Source organism: Scylla paramamosain, chromosome 26, assembly GCF_035594125.1.
Source record: "Scylla paramamosain isolate STU-SP2022 chromosome 26, ASM3559412v1, whole genome shotgun sequence".
Taxonomy (NCBI): domain Eukaryota; kingdom Metazoa; phylum Arthropoda; class Malacostraca; order Decapoda; family Portunidae; genus Scylla; species Scylla paramamosain.
Genome location: NC_087176.1, coordinates 19,059,091 through 19,071,590, shown reverse-complemented (window position 1 = coordinate 19,071,590; position 12,500 = coordinate 19,059,091). Strand labels below are relative to the sequence as shown.

At 39.2% G+C, this 12,500-nt stretch overlaps 1 protein-coding gene and 2 long non-coding RNA genes across 5 annotated transcripts in view; 2 read left to right on the top strand and 1 right to left on the bottom strand.

Annotated features, from left to right (window-relative positions):
• LOC135113778 (uncharacterized) overlaps window positions 1–1,000 on the top strand; it is a 1,294-nt gene extending 294 nt beyond the window's left edge. The window contains exons 1-3 of the long non-coding RNA XR_010274988.1: window positions 1–31; window positions 129–206; window positions 839–1,000. The exon at window positions 1–31 is cut by the window's left edge and continues 294 nt beyond it. This is a non-coding gene — a long non-coding RNA (uncharacterized LOC135113778). The remainder of the gene's footprint in view (window positions 32–128; window positions 207–838) is intronic.
• LOC135113783 (uncharacterized) overlaps window positions 1–12,500 on the bottom strand; it is a 112,878-nt gene that overhangs the window by 55,196 nt on the left and 45,182 nt on the right. The gene's annotated exons all lie outside the window — the stretch shown is intronic.
• Window positions 1,900–11,886, top strand: LOC135113777 (uncharacterized). 2 transcript variants are annotated; one of them, XR_010274987.1, is made up of 2 exons: window positions 1,900–3,298; window positions 11,529–11,886. It is a non-coding gene; the product is annotated as an uncharacterized LOC135113777 (long non-coding RNA). The 2 variants fall into 2 exon arrangements; XR_010274986.1 differs by lacking the exon at window positions 11,529–11,886 and adding an exon at window positions 8,476–10,692.

Here is a 12,500-nt window from a genome sequence, read left to right as displayed (position 1 = left end):
TGACATCGAAAACTTCCGCTGTGCACTCGGCGTAAGTGTTAAGTGTTACTGAAGTGTTTGTATGTGAGTCTTGTAGTACTGTCGATACTTACTACTACTACTACTACTACTACTACTACTATTTTCAGTGTGGTTGGTCTATTCCTGTCACTCTGCTTGTCGGCCCAAGTGTTGGTATTTCCTACTGGACAGATTCTGCCTCTGCCGTAAGTACCACTACTACTACTACTTTCACTACTACTACTACTACTACTACTACTACTACTACTACTACTACTGCTACTACTACTACTACTACTACTACTAACCCTACTACTACTACTACTACTACTAACCCTACTACTACTACTACTACTACTACTACTACTACTACTACTACTACTACTACTCCAAGCACAACACATGGCAAACTTTGAGCAGATTTAGAGCGTGGAGACCTTACAGAGCAGCTGCGAGCAACACAGGAAGGCTCTGGTGCAGTTTAAGGTGAGAGTGATGACGATAGTGAGTGACGGTGAAAGAGAGAGAGAGAGAGAGAGAGAGAGAGAGAGAGAGAGAGAGAGAGAGAGAGAGAGAGAGAGAGAGAGAGAGAGAGAGAGAGAGAGAGAGATGGGGGGGGGGGAAGTGGGTAGGTGACGGATTTAAATGGGAAAAGGACCGGGAGGGAGAGAGAGATGAGAAGAAGCGAGAGAGGTGTGGGTGGGGTCTCTCACTACTATTACTACTGCTGCTACTACTACTACAATTACCGTCCTCATCAAATCCTTCCTCTTTCTTCTCCTCTAATCACCGCCACCACCACCACCACCACCACCACTACCCCAGGCTTATGTTGCAGGTAGCAGGTACTACAGAAGCCCTCACCATCACCATCACCTGCCCCTCCATTGGCGGAGCAGAGAGCTTAGCAGACCTGGTTGACAGCTACTGCAGGCTTGTCAACCAATCCAGCATGTCGCTGTGGACTGTGTGGAGAGAGAGAGAGAGAGAGAGAGAGAGAGAGAGAGAGAGAGAGAGAGAGAGAGAGAGAGAGAGAGAGAGAGAGAGAGAGAGAGAGAGAGAGAGAGAGAGAGATAGGGGGAGGAGGGACTGTAGGTGAACTTGAAGGAGAAATAGGAGGAATGCTCTTTTAAAAGGCTCTAGTTGAAGTTGTAAGGGTTTTTAAGGGTGTTCTTAAGGCTCTAGTGATAGATTAACAACAGGAGAAACACTCTTTTAAAAGGCTCTAGTTGAAATGATGCAGGTTTTTAAGGATGTTTTTAAGGTTCCAGTAACAGATTAACAATATTTCTGCATTACTGACAGGAGAAACACTCTTTTAAAAAAGCTCTAGTCGAAGATGTAAGGTTTTTAAGGGTGTTTTCAGGGTTGAGGTGACAGATTAACAACATCTGCATTACTGACAGGAAAAACATTTTTAAAAGACTCTAGTAAAGTTTTTTTTTATTTTTATTTTTTTAAGGTTGTAGTGACAGATTAACAACATTTCTGCATTATTGACAGGAGAAACACTCTTTTAAAAGGTTCTAGTTGAAGTTGTAAGGGTTTTTTATTTTTTTTAAGGTTGTAGTGACAGATTAACAACATTTCTGCATTAGTGACAGGAGAAACACTTTTGAGAACCTTGCAAACCATCACTGTGGCTTTATGAAACAGTCAGTGGTGAGAGACCTGACCTGAGCCTGTGTGACCTGATCTTCTCCAGGCTCTCTCGCGTGTGTGTGTGTGTGTGTGTGTGTGTGTGTGTGTGTGTGTGTGTGTGTGTAAGTTTGTTTACTACTACTACTATTACTCATAAAAGTAATAATAATGACAATAATTATGATACTACTACTACTACTACTACTACTGCTACTACTACTACTACTACTACCACTACTACTACTACTACTGCTGCTACTGCTACTACTACTACTACTACTACTACTACTACTACTACTACTACTACTACTACTGTAATAGGCACTACTTTGCATGAAGAAAAGAATAGATATAAGAGTAGAATTAGAAGGAAATTAGAGACGCGTTAGAGAATCTAACGCTAGTATTAGAAGAATTGTGCAAGAGGTGAACAGGACGTTGAATTGATAACAGCCAAGCTTAACTATAAACAGCCGGTTTGTTTTATGCCCATTCAGCTTGTTAAAGGCTTACCTCCCATTGGGTGGAGATTAAAACGTCATTCATTTTGCTTGATATTATTGGCTATGGAAATCTATGACGTATGCCTCGACACCTCTCGGACAATCCTCAAGTCACTTTTAGCAGGAGTAGCAGCCACTCACCAAGATAGTACAGACGCACAACCCGTGTCGCTCTGACTTGAGTTACTCAAAGACTTAGACTCTGATCAAGACGCAAGAGTCTTAATAACTTTGCTTATAACCTTTGTCGTGTGATTGAGTAGTAAAGAAGTGCACTGTTGTTGAGCTGTAAGACAATTTATATTTTCTAAATAAACTGCAACACGCCAGACTAACTTTGATAACCCACTTGCACAAGGATGTTGTGAGTGATGATTATCGAGAAAGAAAATCGTCGTTTCCGATACCAAGCTACGCCCACCGACACATAGTCGCCACAGAGGCTAGAGACAGTGTGCACACATACATGACAACACAGTGGTGGCAACACAGTGGTGTTCAGCTTATTGGGATTCTGAAGCCTAAACAACCTCCGAAGAGTAAGAAGAGTTTACAAACATTAAAAACAAACAGCAGCAACGGAAACAACAGCAATAACGCTTCCCCAGCCAATACAGTGAGTCAAGGTCAACCCCACAAGTGTGCACAAGTCCCGCACCGCGCAGCACCGCGCCACACCTCATCACACTCCCGAGCCACTACTCACACGATCAAACTCAAGAGTAACTCTCAATTAATACCACCAAACAACGAGACCAATATCTAAATACTAAGAAGAGACTTAGAAGAGGAAACCACAGCCAGAGACGAGAGCAGGATCAGCGCCGCCCCAGCAGCCGCCGCACACAGCCATCAGCCACAGCACGCCGCCACCAGCAGCCGCTGCACACAGCCATCAGCCACAGCACGCCGCCACTAGCAGCCGCCGCTCAAGAGGACATCGCTACTCACTTGTCTATACTTTGGTAACAGTATTCAACCTGTCAATCATTAATGTAATTATATTCATGTAATACTTTATCTAATACCCAGTGCACCAACAGTTTGTGTATGCCTGAGGAATGACTGAGCACGAAGAAACATTGAGTATAACTGCCTTATTGTAGAGCGTCTCCCAACATTATCACACACACTACCCATCATCATAGGACAAGGTATGTAAATTGTACACATGTATGCCACTACCTAGTCAAGTTTCAAGTCGAACTAGTCCTATCTTTACTCGCAGTTTACGAGCTTTACGTGAAAGTAGAAACTCCACCATGACAAACGCTAACGTAGTAAAACATTCAATCATCACCACTGTTGCTGATATCCCCAAATTCAGTGGAGAACCTGATACTATTGATTTAAATCAGTATGTCAAAAGAATAGAAACTTTGATCAAAAACAAAGGTATTGTTGAGGATAACTTAAAAATAGAATGTTTCAAAGAACACATTGACGCTGTTAAGGGCACAGCTCGTCACGTCATAGTATATTCACATTTAGACAACATCAAAACATTTGATGAGTACATCAAAGCTTTTAAAAAGCATTTCACAACAAAAAGCGATAGAGATCCAATACGCGCCATGGTCAAGTTTCTGAAAATAGCTCCAGAACAAAACGAGACACAAACAGCATTCATTTCAAGGTTGGATACACAAGCAAGAGACATCGAAGCAATCTTTGAAAACTCAGATTGGTCTGTGAAAAATGAACCCAAACAAATTTCCTTGAAAAACATGGCTCTCGTTATGATGCTAGCACAAATTGTCAAATCAAACAAGGGTGTAGTACAGGAAAGACTCTATAAAGACATCAAACCAAACATACAGTTAGGTGAGGTAGATTGCCTACTCAAAGGCTATGCAGAAATAGATCCTACTTGCAGTACATATGTGTTAGCTGCTAGCTCAGACTCACGCACACCAACCACACAAAGGCAAGGACGATCACAATCTAGAACCACAACACCTTATAATGGTAGGAGTCCTTCTAGACAAAGACAAACAATTGAATGTTACAATTGCCACAAATTTGGACACTCTGCAAGGGACTGCTACGCTAATATCACCTGTTCCAACTGTCAGTATAAAGGTCACAAAGAATCAGTATGTAGAAATCCTCCTTGGTGTACTTATCATCACAGAATTGGGCACAGGACAGCAGACTGTCGTGCTAGAAGTCAGGATTTTCGCAATGGCCAAAAAGAAAAAAACAGTACAACTTAGTCACTTCATCAGTAGCCAACAGAAGGTCAACTCGCCACATTTCATATCAAAACCAGGAAATAAAAGAATCCAAAGCACAGCCATGGTACTCCAACTTAGATAAAAGCCAGGAAGTAAAGGAAGTTATCTATATACGAGTAAATGACAACTCCGGAGGTCCGCTCATAGCCGGACGAGTGTTTGATGAACCCAGTCACATGTTTCTAGACACAGGAGCACGTATAAACTTAATCAGTCTAGATTTTCTAAGAAAAGCGAAACCTGGTTTGGTCATTATTGAGCCAACCACATTCAACATTCATGGAGTTACCGGAAACAAACTCACACCTTTAGGAGAAACACAGATAACTGTAACTTTTGGGAACTATTACATGTTTGAATTAACAGCTGTTGTGGTAGAACAGCAAGCGTTCCCAGGAAACTTACTCATTGGATATGACACAATGCGAGATGAAGACATAACTATCTTCCCTGCGAAGGGAGGAGTTAAAATATCTTACAAGTTTCTACCATTCGTTAACACCCGCAGCCAAGATGTCCTGGCACCAGTTAGTCAACAACCTAAGACAGAAGTAAACACAGTTCCCTCAGATAATAACGTGGCAGAGCGGTACTTAAACAATTCATCACCAGTACTTGACGAGAATTGCATTCCTACGGAACGTCATGAAAAGACAAATTCCCCACTGATAACCCAAAAGAACAAACAACATGCACCAACCGAAGCCTTGAAAATTGTTTCAGGTTCTGTAACAGAGTGCACGCTGTTGCAGGCTCAGTCTATTTGCAAGGTAAAGGTTAGTCTAAAAGGAATAAGTGACCATGTGACAGCGATTGCCTTAAGCGAGTCGTCACGTATTCGTGGAATAAATTTAGAAAGTGGTCTTTACCATACAAACAGGGGTAAATCTGAAGTATTTGTCATCAACACGCTTCACACAGACGTAACTATTAAGAAAGGAACAGAGTTAGGACGTTTCCAAGTCAGTAAAGCTATAGAAATAATCAATAATCAAGACCTTAGCTCTGATAAAGATGAACAAATAGCACAAGTGTTTTCGCTACAAGAATCCTCACAGAGTGAGAAAGAGATAAAGAAACACCTCGCTCCCACTAGTCGTCCAGATCTTGAGAAAGAACTAGTACACTTACTACACCTGCATAAAGCAGCAGTTGCTTTGCCAGGAGAAGCCTTGGGTAAAACAACTCTATTGCAGCACAAAATCAAACTCCAGCCAGGAACACAGCCTATTTACGTTCCCGCATATAGACTACCGCATTCTAAACTTGCCACTGTTGATAAATTGATTGAAGATATGTTGTCACAAGATGTCATAGAACCTAGTGACAGTGAGTGGAATTTTCCACTAATACTTGTGCCCAAACCGGACGGTACCATGAGACCAGTGATTGATTACAGGGAACTCAACAAGAAAACAATTCCAGACAGACTTCCGCTTCCAGTTATTTCTGATGTTCTTCGAAGTCTAGGCACTTCAAATAAGTTATTTAGCACAATTGACATAAAATCTGCATTTTGGAAAATAGAGCTCGATGAAGCTTCACGTCCATTAACAGCATTTTCTACACCAACAGGACATTATCAATTTCGTAGAATGCCATTCGGATTATCGAACAGCCCACTTACTTACATGAGATTAATGAACAATGTCCTACAAGGTTTGATTGGGAAGACTGCTAGTGTTTTCCTTGATGACATTTTAATAGTTTCACAAACAGAAGAAGAACACTTCCACAAACTAAACCAAGTCTTCACCAGACTCGTATCAGCAGGATTAAAGATCAAGTTGGAAAAATGTCGCTTTCTACAAGAGGAAGTAACTTACTTAGGTCATCAAATAGACAGTCAAGGTCTGAGGACAGTACAGTCAAAGGTAGACGTCGTAAAACAATTTCCTCAACCAACCTCAGTTGAAAAAGTAAGAAGTTTCTTAGGACTAACAGGATATTATAGAAAATTTATCAAGAATTACGCTGACATAGCACAACCATTGAGTTCACTCCTGAAAAAGAATACTACATTCTCTTGGGGTCCTTCCCAAACCAAAGCATTTGAAACACTGAAAAACAAGCTCACAAGTTCGCCAGTATTGATTTTCCCAGATTACACAAAAGAGTTCATCTTGTGCACAGATGCCTCTGACATAGGGTTAGGAGGAATACTATTGCAGGAAAGAAATGGTAATCCACACCCAATTGCATATGCTTCCAGACTTTGTACAGCTGCAGAAAAGAATTATAGCATCACAGAACGCGAGACTTTAGCAGTGATATATTGTCTAGAACACTTCAGAGATATCATATTGGGTTACAAGATTAGAGTGTGGACAGACCACACCGCAATTCAGAATCTGTTTAAACACAAGAATTTAAGATGACGCTTAGCACGTTGGTTTGTGACACTGCAGAATTATGAAATAAACTTTGAATACATACCAGGAAAGAAAAATACAGCAGCCGATGCTCTATCACGAAACATAGTCTCACACAGAGAAGTAAATAGTGTAGTATGCAGTATCCAAGAACTAACCACATTAGACAATGAACTTGTATACTCAGAACAAAGAAAAGATGACACTTTGAAGCAAATAATAGAGCACCTTGAAGGTAATACAGACAGAGAAGCACAGATACTACAAAAGAAATATAAACTATCGGAATTCCAATTACATAGTGGATTGCTATACCGCAATACCGAAATAACATGCAAAGGAGTATCACGTGGAAAAGTGAAACAGTTAGTTATACCCAAAGAGTTGGTACCAAATGTCTTGCACTTCATTCATGATTGTGCAACTAGTTCTCACCCAGGAAAAGAAAAGGCTTATAGACAAGCACAACTGAAATACTATTGGACAGACATGAGAAAACAAATCTACAATCATATAGATAATTGTAACGTTTGCGCAGAAACAAAAGGACACACACGCACACCAGCACCAATGTTGAATTACCCAATTCCTGAGAAACCGTGGGATAGAATTCACCTTGATACCTTGGAGTTGCCCCTATCTGAAAATGGATTTAAATATTTACTAGTAATCATCGATTACTTCTCCAGATTTTGCATTTTACAGCCAATACAGAACAAGAAAGCAGAGACAATCGCTACAACTATATTTGAAAAAGTAATATGTCCATACACAACCCCAAAAAACTATCATCACTGACAATGGTCCTGAATTTAATAACGCTATTCTAGTAGAAATATGTCGCATTTTCAACATAAAGAAAATAAATGTACACGCCTACAAACCGGAAAGTAACGGAGTCGTGGAAAGACTTAATAGAAAAGTCATCACTTGTCTACGTACATTGATAAATCCACACAGCATTACGTGGGACACATGGATCCCACACGTCACATGTGCTTTGAACACACAAATCAATTCAGCCACAGGTGAAACGCCACATTATATTCTTTTTGGAGAGGATAAGAATTTACCGTACTCACTTCTAGAGTCAGCACCGCGTCATGTCTATAACTATGATGATTTCATACTAACTAGAATCAATAAATTCAAGGAAATTTACCAACGTATCAGAAATCACATGAATCAATACTCACAATACTTAACAAAACAACAACATAAAAGGGCACGAGAAATAAAAATACAGCCAGGAAATATAGTCATGGTCAAACTACACACGCCAATAGGACATAGCAACAAACTTTCGCCCAAGTTCAAGGGTCCGTATAAAGTCATTGCACCAGATAGTGGAAATAAATTCATAATACGAAATTTGGAAACTGGTGATATCAGTGTACGCCATGCAGATGAGCTCAAACAGACAAACATGAATGAATTTGGTGATTATGCAGTCATAGATAGTGATGAAACAAATAGCATAGTAACAGACAAGACAGAAACAGACACAAACAATGTAGAAACAGGAACTGATAGTGCACAGACAGAAACAAGTCACCACGCAGCAGACGACGAAAGCCATGATTACAGGAAGAAATTAAGAAGTCATAGAAAACAAGTTTTGCCATTAATTTGCACCAATGAACTCTCATTAGAATCTGAATTTTATGAGTATGTTGAAGAAATATTAAATGAGTTGAACATAGATTGTTATTCTTTTTACAGGTAAAGATGAAACAAGTGGCATGCATGTTCTCAGCTATAGTAGTTCTAGCAACAGCCTGGGACCCTGTGAGGCCCGGAGCTTTAGTAAGGAAAATCGGCGACATGATCATTGTGAACCAATCAGTAAGAGTACTATTGAAATTTGACAATATAAATGTTGTAAGAGAAAATGTCAGACATATCAATAATGGGTTACAGATGGTAAAAGACAAATTGATAATTAGTGAGATATCCAATGTGAGATTAGAGAAGAAATTAGATGCTATGCAGACGAAGGTCACCAAAATAGAAAATAACTTCCTACATAGCAAAAGCAAAAGAGGAGTAGGTATCGCAATAGCGATCGGATCGTTAGTAGGTCTTGGAGTAACAAATATTGGTTTGTATGCAGAACTTCGCTCAAATGTAAATAATCTACAAAACTCAGTGTCCAGAATCGATGTCTTACAAGAAGAAACAGAAGATATACAACTTACCATAGATGAGATGATTAATAGCATAGAAACCTTAAGCACAGAGAACTCTAAATTGAAGGAATCCCTGGAAATTTTCATGGTCTTGGATCAGTTGCACATTAAGATAAATGAACTAAATGCTGAAATGGAACAGTTAATTCAAGACTTAGTTACGGCTAATGCTGGACATGTTACATACACATTATTTTCAATATCACAACTTCTAAACATAACTCAACAAGCAAAATATGAGTGAAATTTTCAACCTTTCTTTGATTCAAATAATATTGCTCTATATTATCCCATTCTTAATTCATTCATAAATGATACTGGAGTACTCATTGACATACCATTTTCATCAGAATTGAAATATCACATGTATAATCTGATTCCTTTCCCAATGAAATTTAATAGTTCCATTATAACAGTTGATACTGATATAACATCTCCAACAAATTACATCCTATCCATAAATGGTTTGAAAGAAAGTGTTATAGTAAATGATGATCTATTGCACTGTAAGAAAACTAACGTAGACCTGTACATTTGCTCAGCTACTTATTTTACTTTCAATGAAGCATTGAGTCACTCATGTGCCGCATCCTTGGTGAAAAATATATCCATTGTACGTAATTGTCATTTTAAGGAAGAAACTCCCATAACACGTCATGAAACTATCCAGGAATCTCACTACTTATATTTTCCAAACAAGACAACTGTATCAGTCATATGCCCAGGATTTCAACCTCAGATAGCATCAATAGAAGGCTTATATCGTGTACCAGATCAATGTGAACTTCATAGCCCCACACTCACAACAGTAGCAAATACGAAAAAGACTATTGTACTTAATAGAGAAAATGTTTTACAGGACATTACTATGAAATTCCCAGACAGAGCTCCTCCTTTGAAAATCAGAAAGATTAACAAGAAAAGACTTGTAAAGCAAGTGTCAAAAACACACACAGGTACTATGTGGTATATAATATATGTACTTCCATTTGTCTTGATAGTCACATTGAGCACAATATCAATGATACTTATGTACAAGAAAATCAAGAATTCATCCATCGAAATGAAACACATTTCCGAGCCGTAACCCTGTAATAGGTATGTAAAGAACAGCAAGCATGTAATATTGTAAATAGAATATGTATGTAAAGAACAGCAAGCATGAAATACTGTAAATAGAATTTATTGCATAACAATTTTGTCGGGACGACAAACGGTAGCTGCCGAGCCCTGTAATAGGCACTACTTTGCATGAAGAAAAGAATAGATATAAGAGTAGAATTAGAAGGAAATTAGAGACGCGTTAGAGAATCTAACGCTAGTATTAGAAGAATTGTGCAAGAGGTGAACAGGACGTTGAATTGATAACAGCCAAGCTTAACTATAAACAGCCGGTTTGTTTTATGCCCATTCAGCTTGTTAAAGGCTTACCTCCCATTGGGTGGAGATTAAAACGTCATTCATTTTGCTTGATATTATTGGCTATGGAAATCTATGACGTATGCCTCGACACCTCTCGGACAATCCTCAAGTCACTTTTAGCAGGAGTAGCAGCCACTCACCAAGATAGTACAGACGCACAACCCGTGTCGCTCTGACTTGAGTTACTCAAAGACTTAGACTCTGATCAAGACGCAAGAGTCTTAATAACTTTGCTTATAACCTTTGTCGTGTGATTGAGTAGTAAAGAAGTGCACTGTTGTTGAGCTGTAAGACAATTTATATTTTCTAAATAAACTGCAACACGCCAGACTAACTTTGATAACCCACTTGCACAAGGATGTTGTGAGTGATGATTATCGAGAAAGAAAATCGTCGTTTCCGATACCAAGCTACGCCCACCGACACATAGTCGCCACAGAGGCTAGAGACAGTGTGCACACATACATGACAACACAGTGGTGGCAACACTACTACTACTACTACTACTACTAATAATAATAATAATAATAATAATCATCATCATCATAAAAGTAATGATAATAACATCAATAATAATAATAATAATAATAATAATAATAATAATAATAATAATAATAATAATAATAATAATAATAATAGGATTAATATTACTTACAGGGTGTAGCAAAAATTGATATATATATATATATATATATATATATATATATATATATATATATATATATATATATATATATATATATATATATATATATATATATATATGAAATATTACCATTATTATTATTATTATTATTATTATTATTATTATTATTATTATTGGGCTACTAACATCTCTCTCTCTCTCTCTCTCTCTCTCTCTCTCTCTCTCTCTCTCTCTCTCTCTCTCTCTCTCTCTCTCTCTCTCTCTCTCTCTCTCTCCCTCCTCCTCCTCCTCCTCTATAAGTGTGTATGCATGTATGTTCATAATATTTGTACTAACACTTATTGTAGTAGTAGTAGTAGTAGTAGTAGTAATAGTGGGGAAGGCGATGGCATGAATACTGTACATTGTTGCCAAATATATTCTTAGTAATGTTATGTTATTTTGAAGTGGCAGCTGTGTATGTACGAGTATGTATGTATGTTTGTGTGTTTACCTGCCTGTGTCCTGCCTCCTTACAGTTGCGTTGAAATCGCCCATGACGACAGTGGTGCCGGCATCCACAGTGTGCTGCGTCTGTACTCCGCACTGAGCACCATGACAATAAGGGGAGGCATCTGGAGGTACATATACGCCTCCTAACTTCAGTTCTGGAATGCATCACAAAACCACCGTGGCATATCTGGTCCTCAGCATCCACGTCAACTTGCTTCACACTGTGCATCAGTGCATCCTGGCCAAGCATCACCACTCCTCTATTGCGTCCACTTCTTGACACATTTCGGCACACACTAAATCCCGGTACTTGTACGTTGTAATATTTTGTGGCTTCAAGAATCCAGACGATGTCAAAGTCCAGAATAAACTTCAGTATACTTGGCTCTTGTAACTTGTCTTTGAGACCAGCAATATTCCACCAACAAAGCTTCACCTCTCTGCTTGCACACACAAAAAAAAACGAGGAGTGAAGCTGTCGATAATGACGCCATCTCTTGGCAGCACGCGGTTCTTCCAATCGTAAGTGATATTTACTCCGGCATTCTCAGCTTTCTCTCGCTCTTCTCGCTCCCTCTTCTGCAGACGAGCAGTTTCTCTCCTGATTGCAAGGTGGACGTGCTTTTTAATGTACACTCGCGACATCTGTGCTCCAGCGTTCTGTAAATTTATGGCTGCATGAAGTATCCTGTCTCTTTGATTTTGGTCGCCAACAGTGACGTGAATCGGTGTCATTTTCCTTTCATTCTGTTGTGCCAGTCGCCTCACAATCCATCCGGTTCGATCAACTGCTTCGGTAGGGCTTACCGCGTTCATCACATTCATTACTTTCTCATCGTCAGTTGCACCAAGATCATCTCTGTCCTCTGGTGGGCCTGTTATGATGAGACTCTGTTGTCTTTCCTTAGCATCTAATGACTCTAGGAATCGCTGTTGTTGATGGATCATGTCAAAAGCAGTTCTGAATTTGTCAGTCAGAGTCTGAACTTCTCTTGATT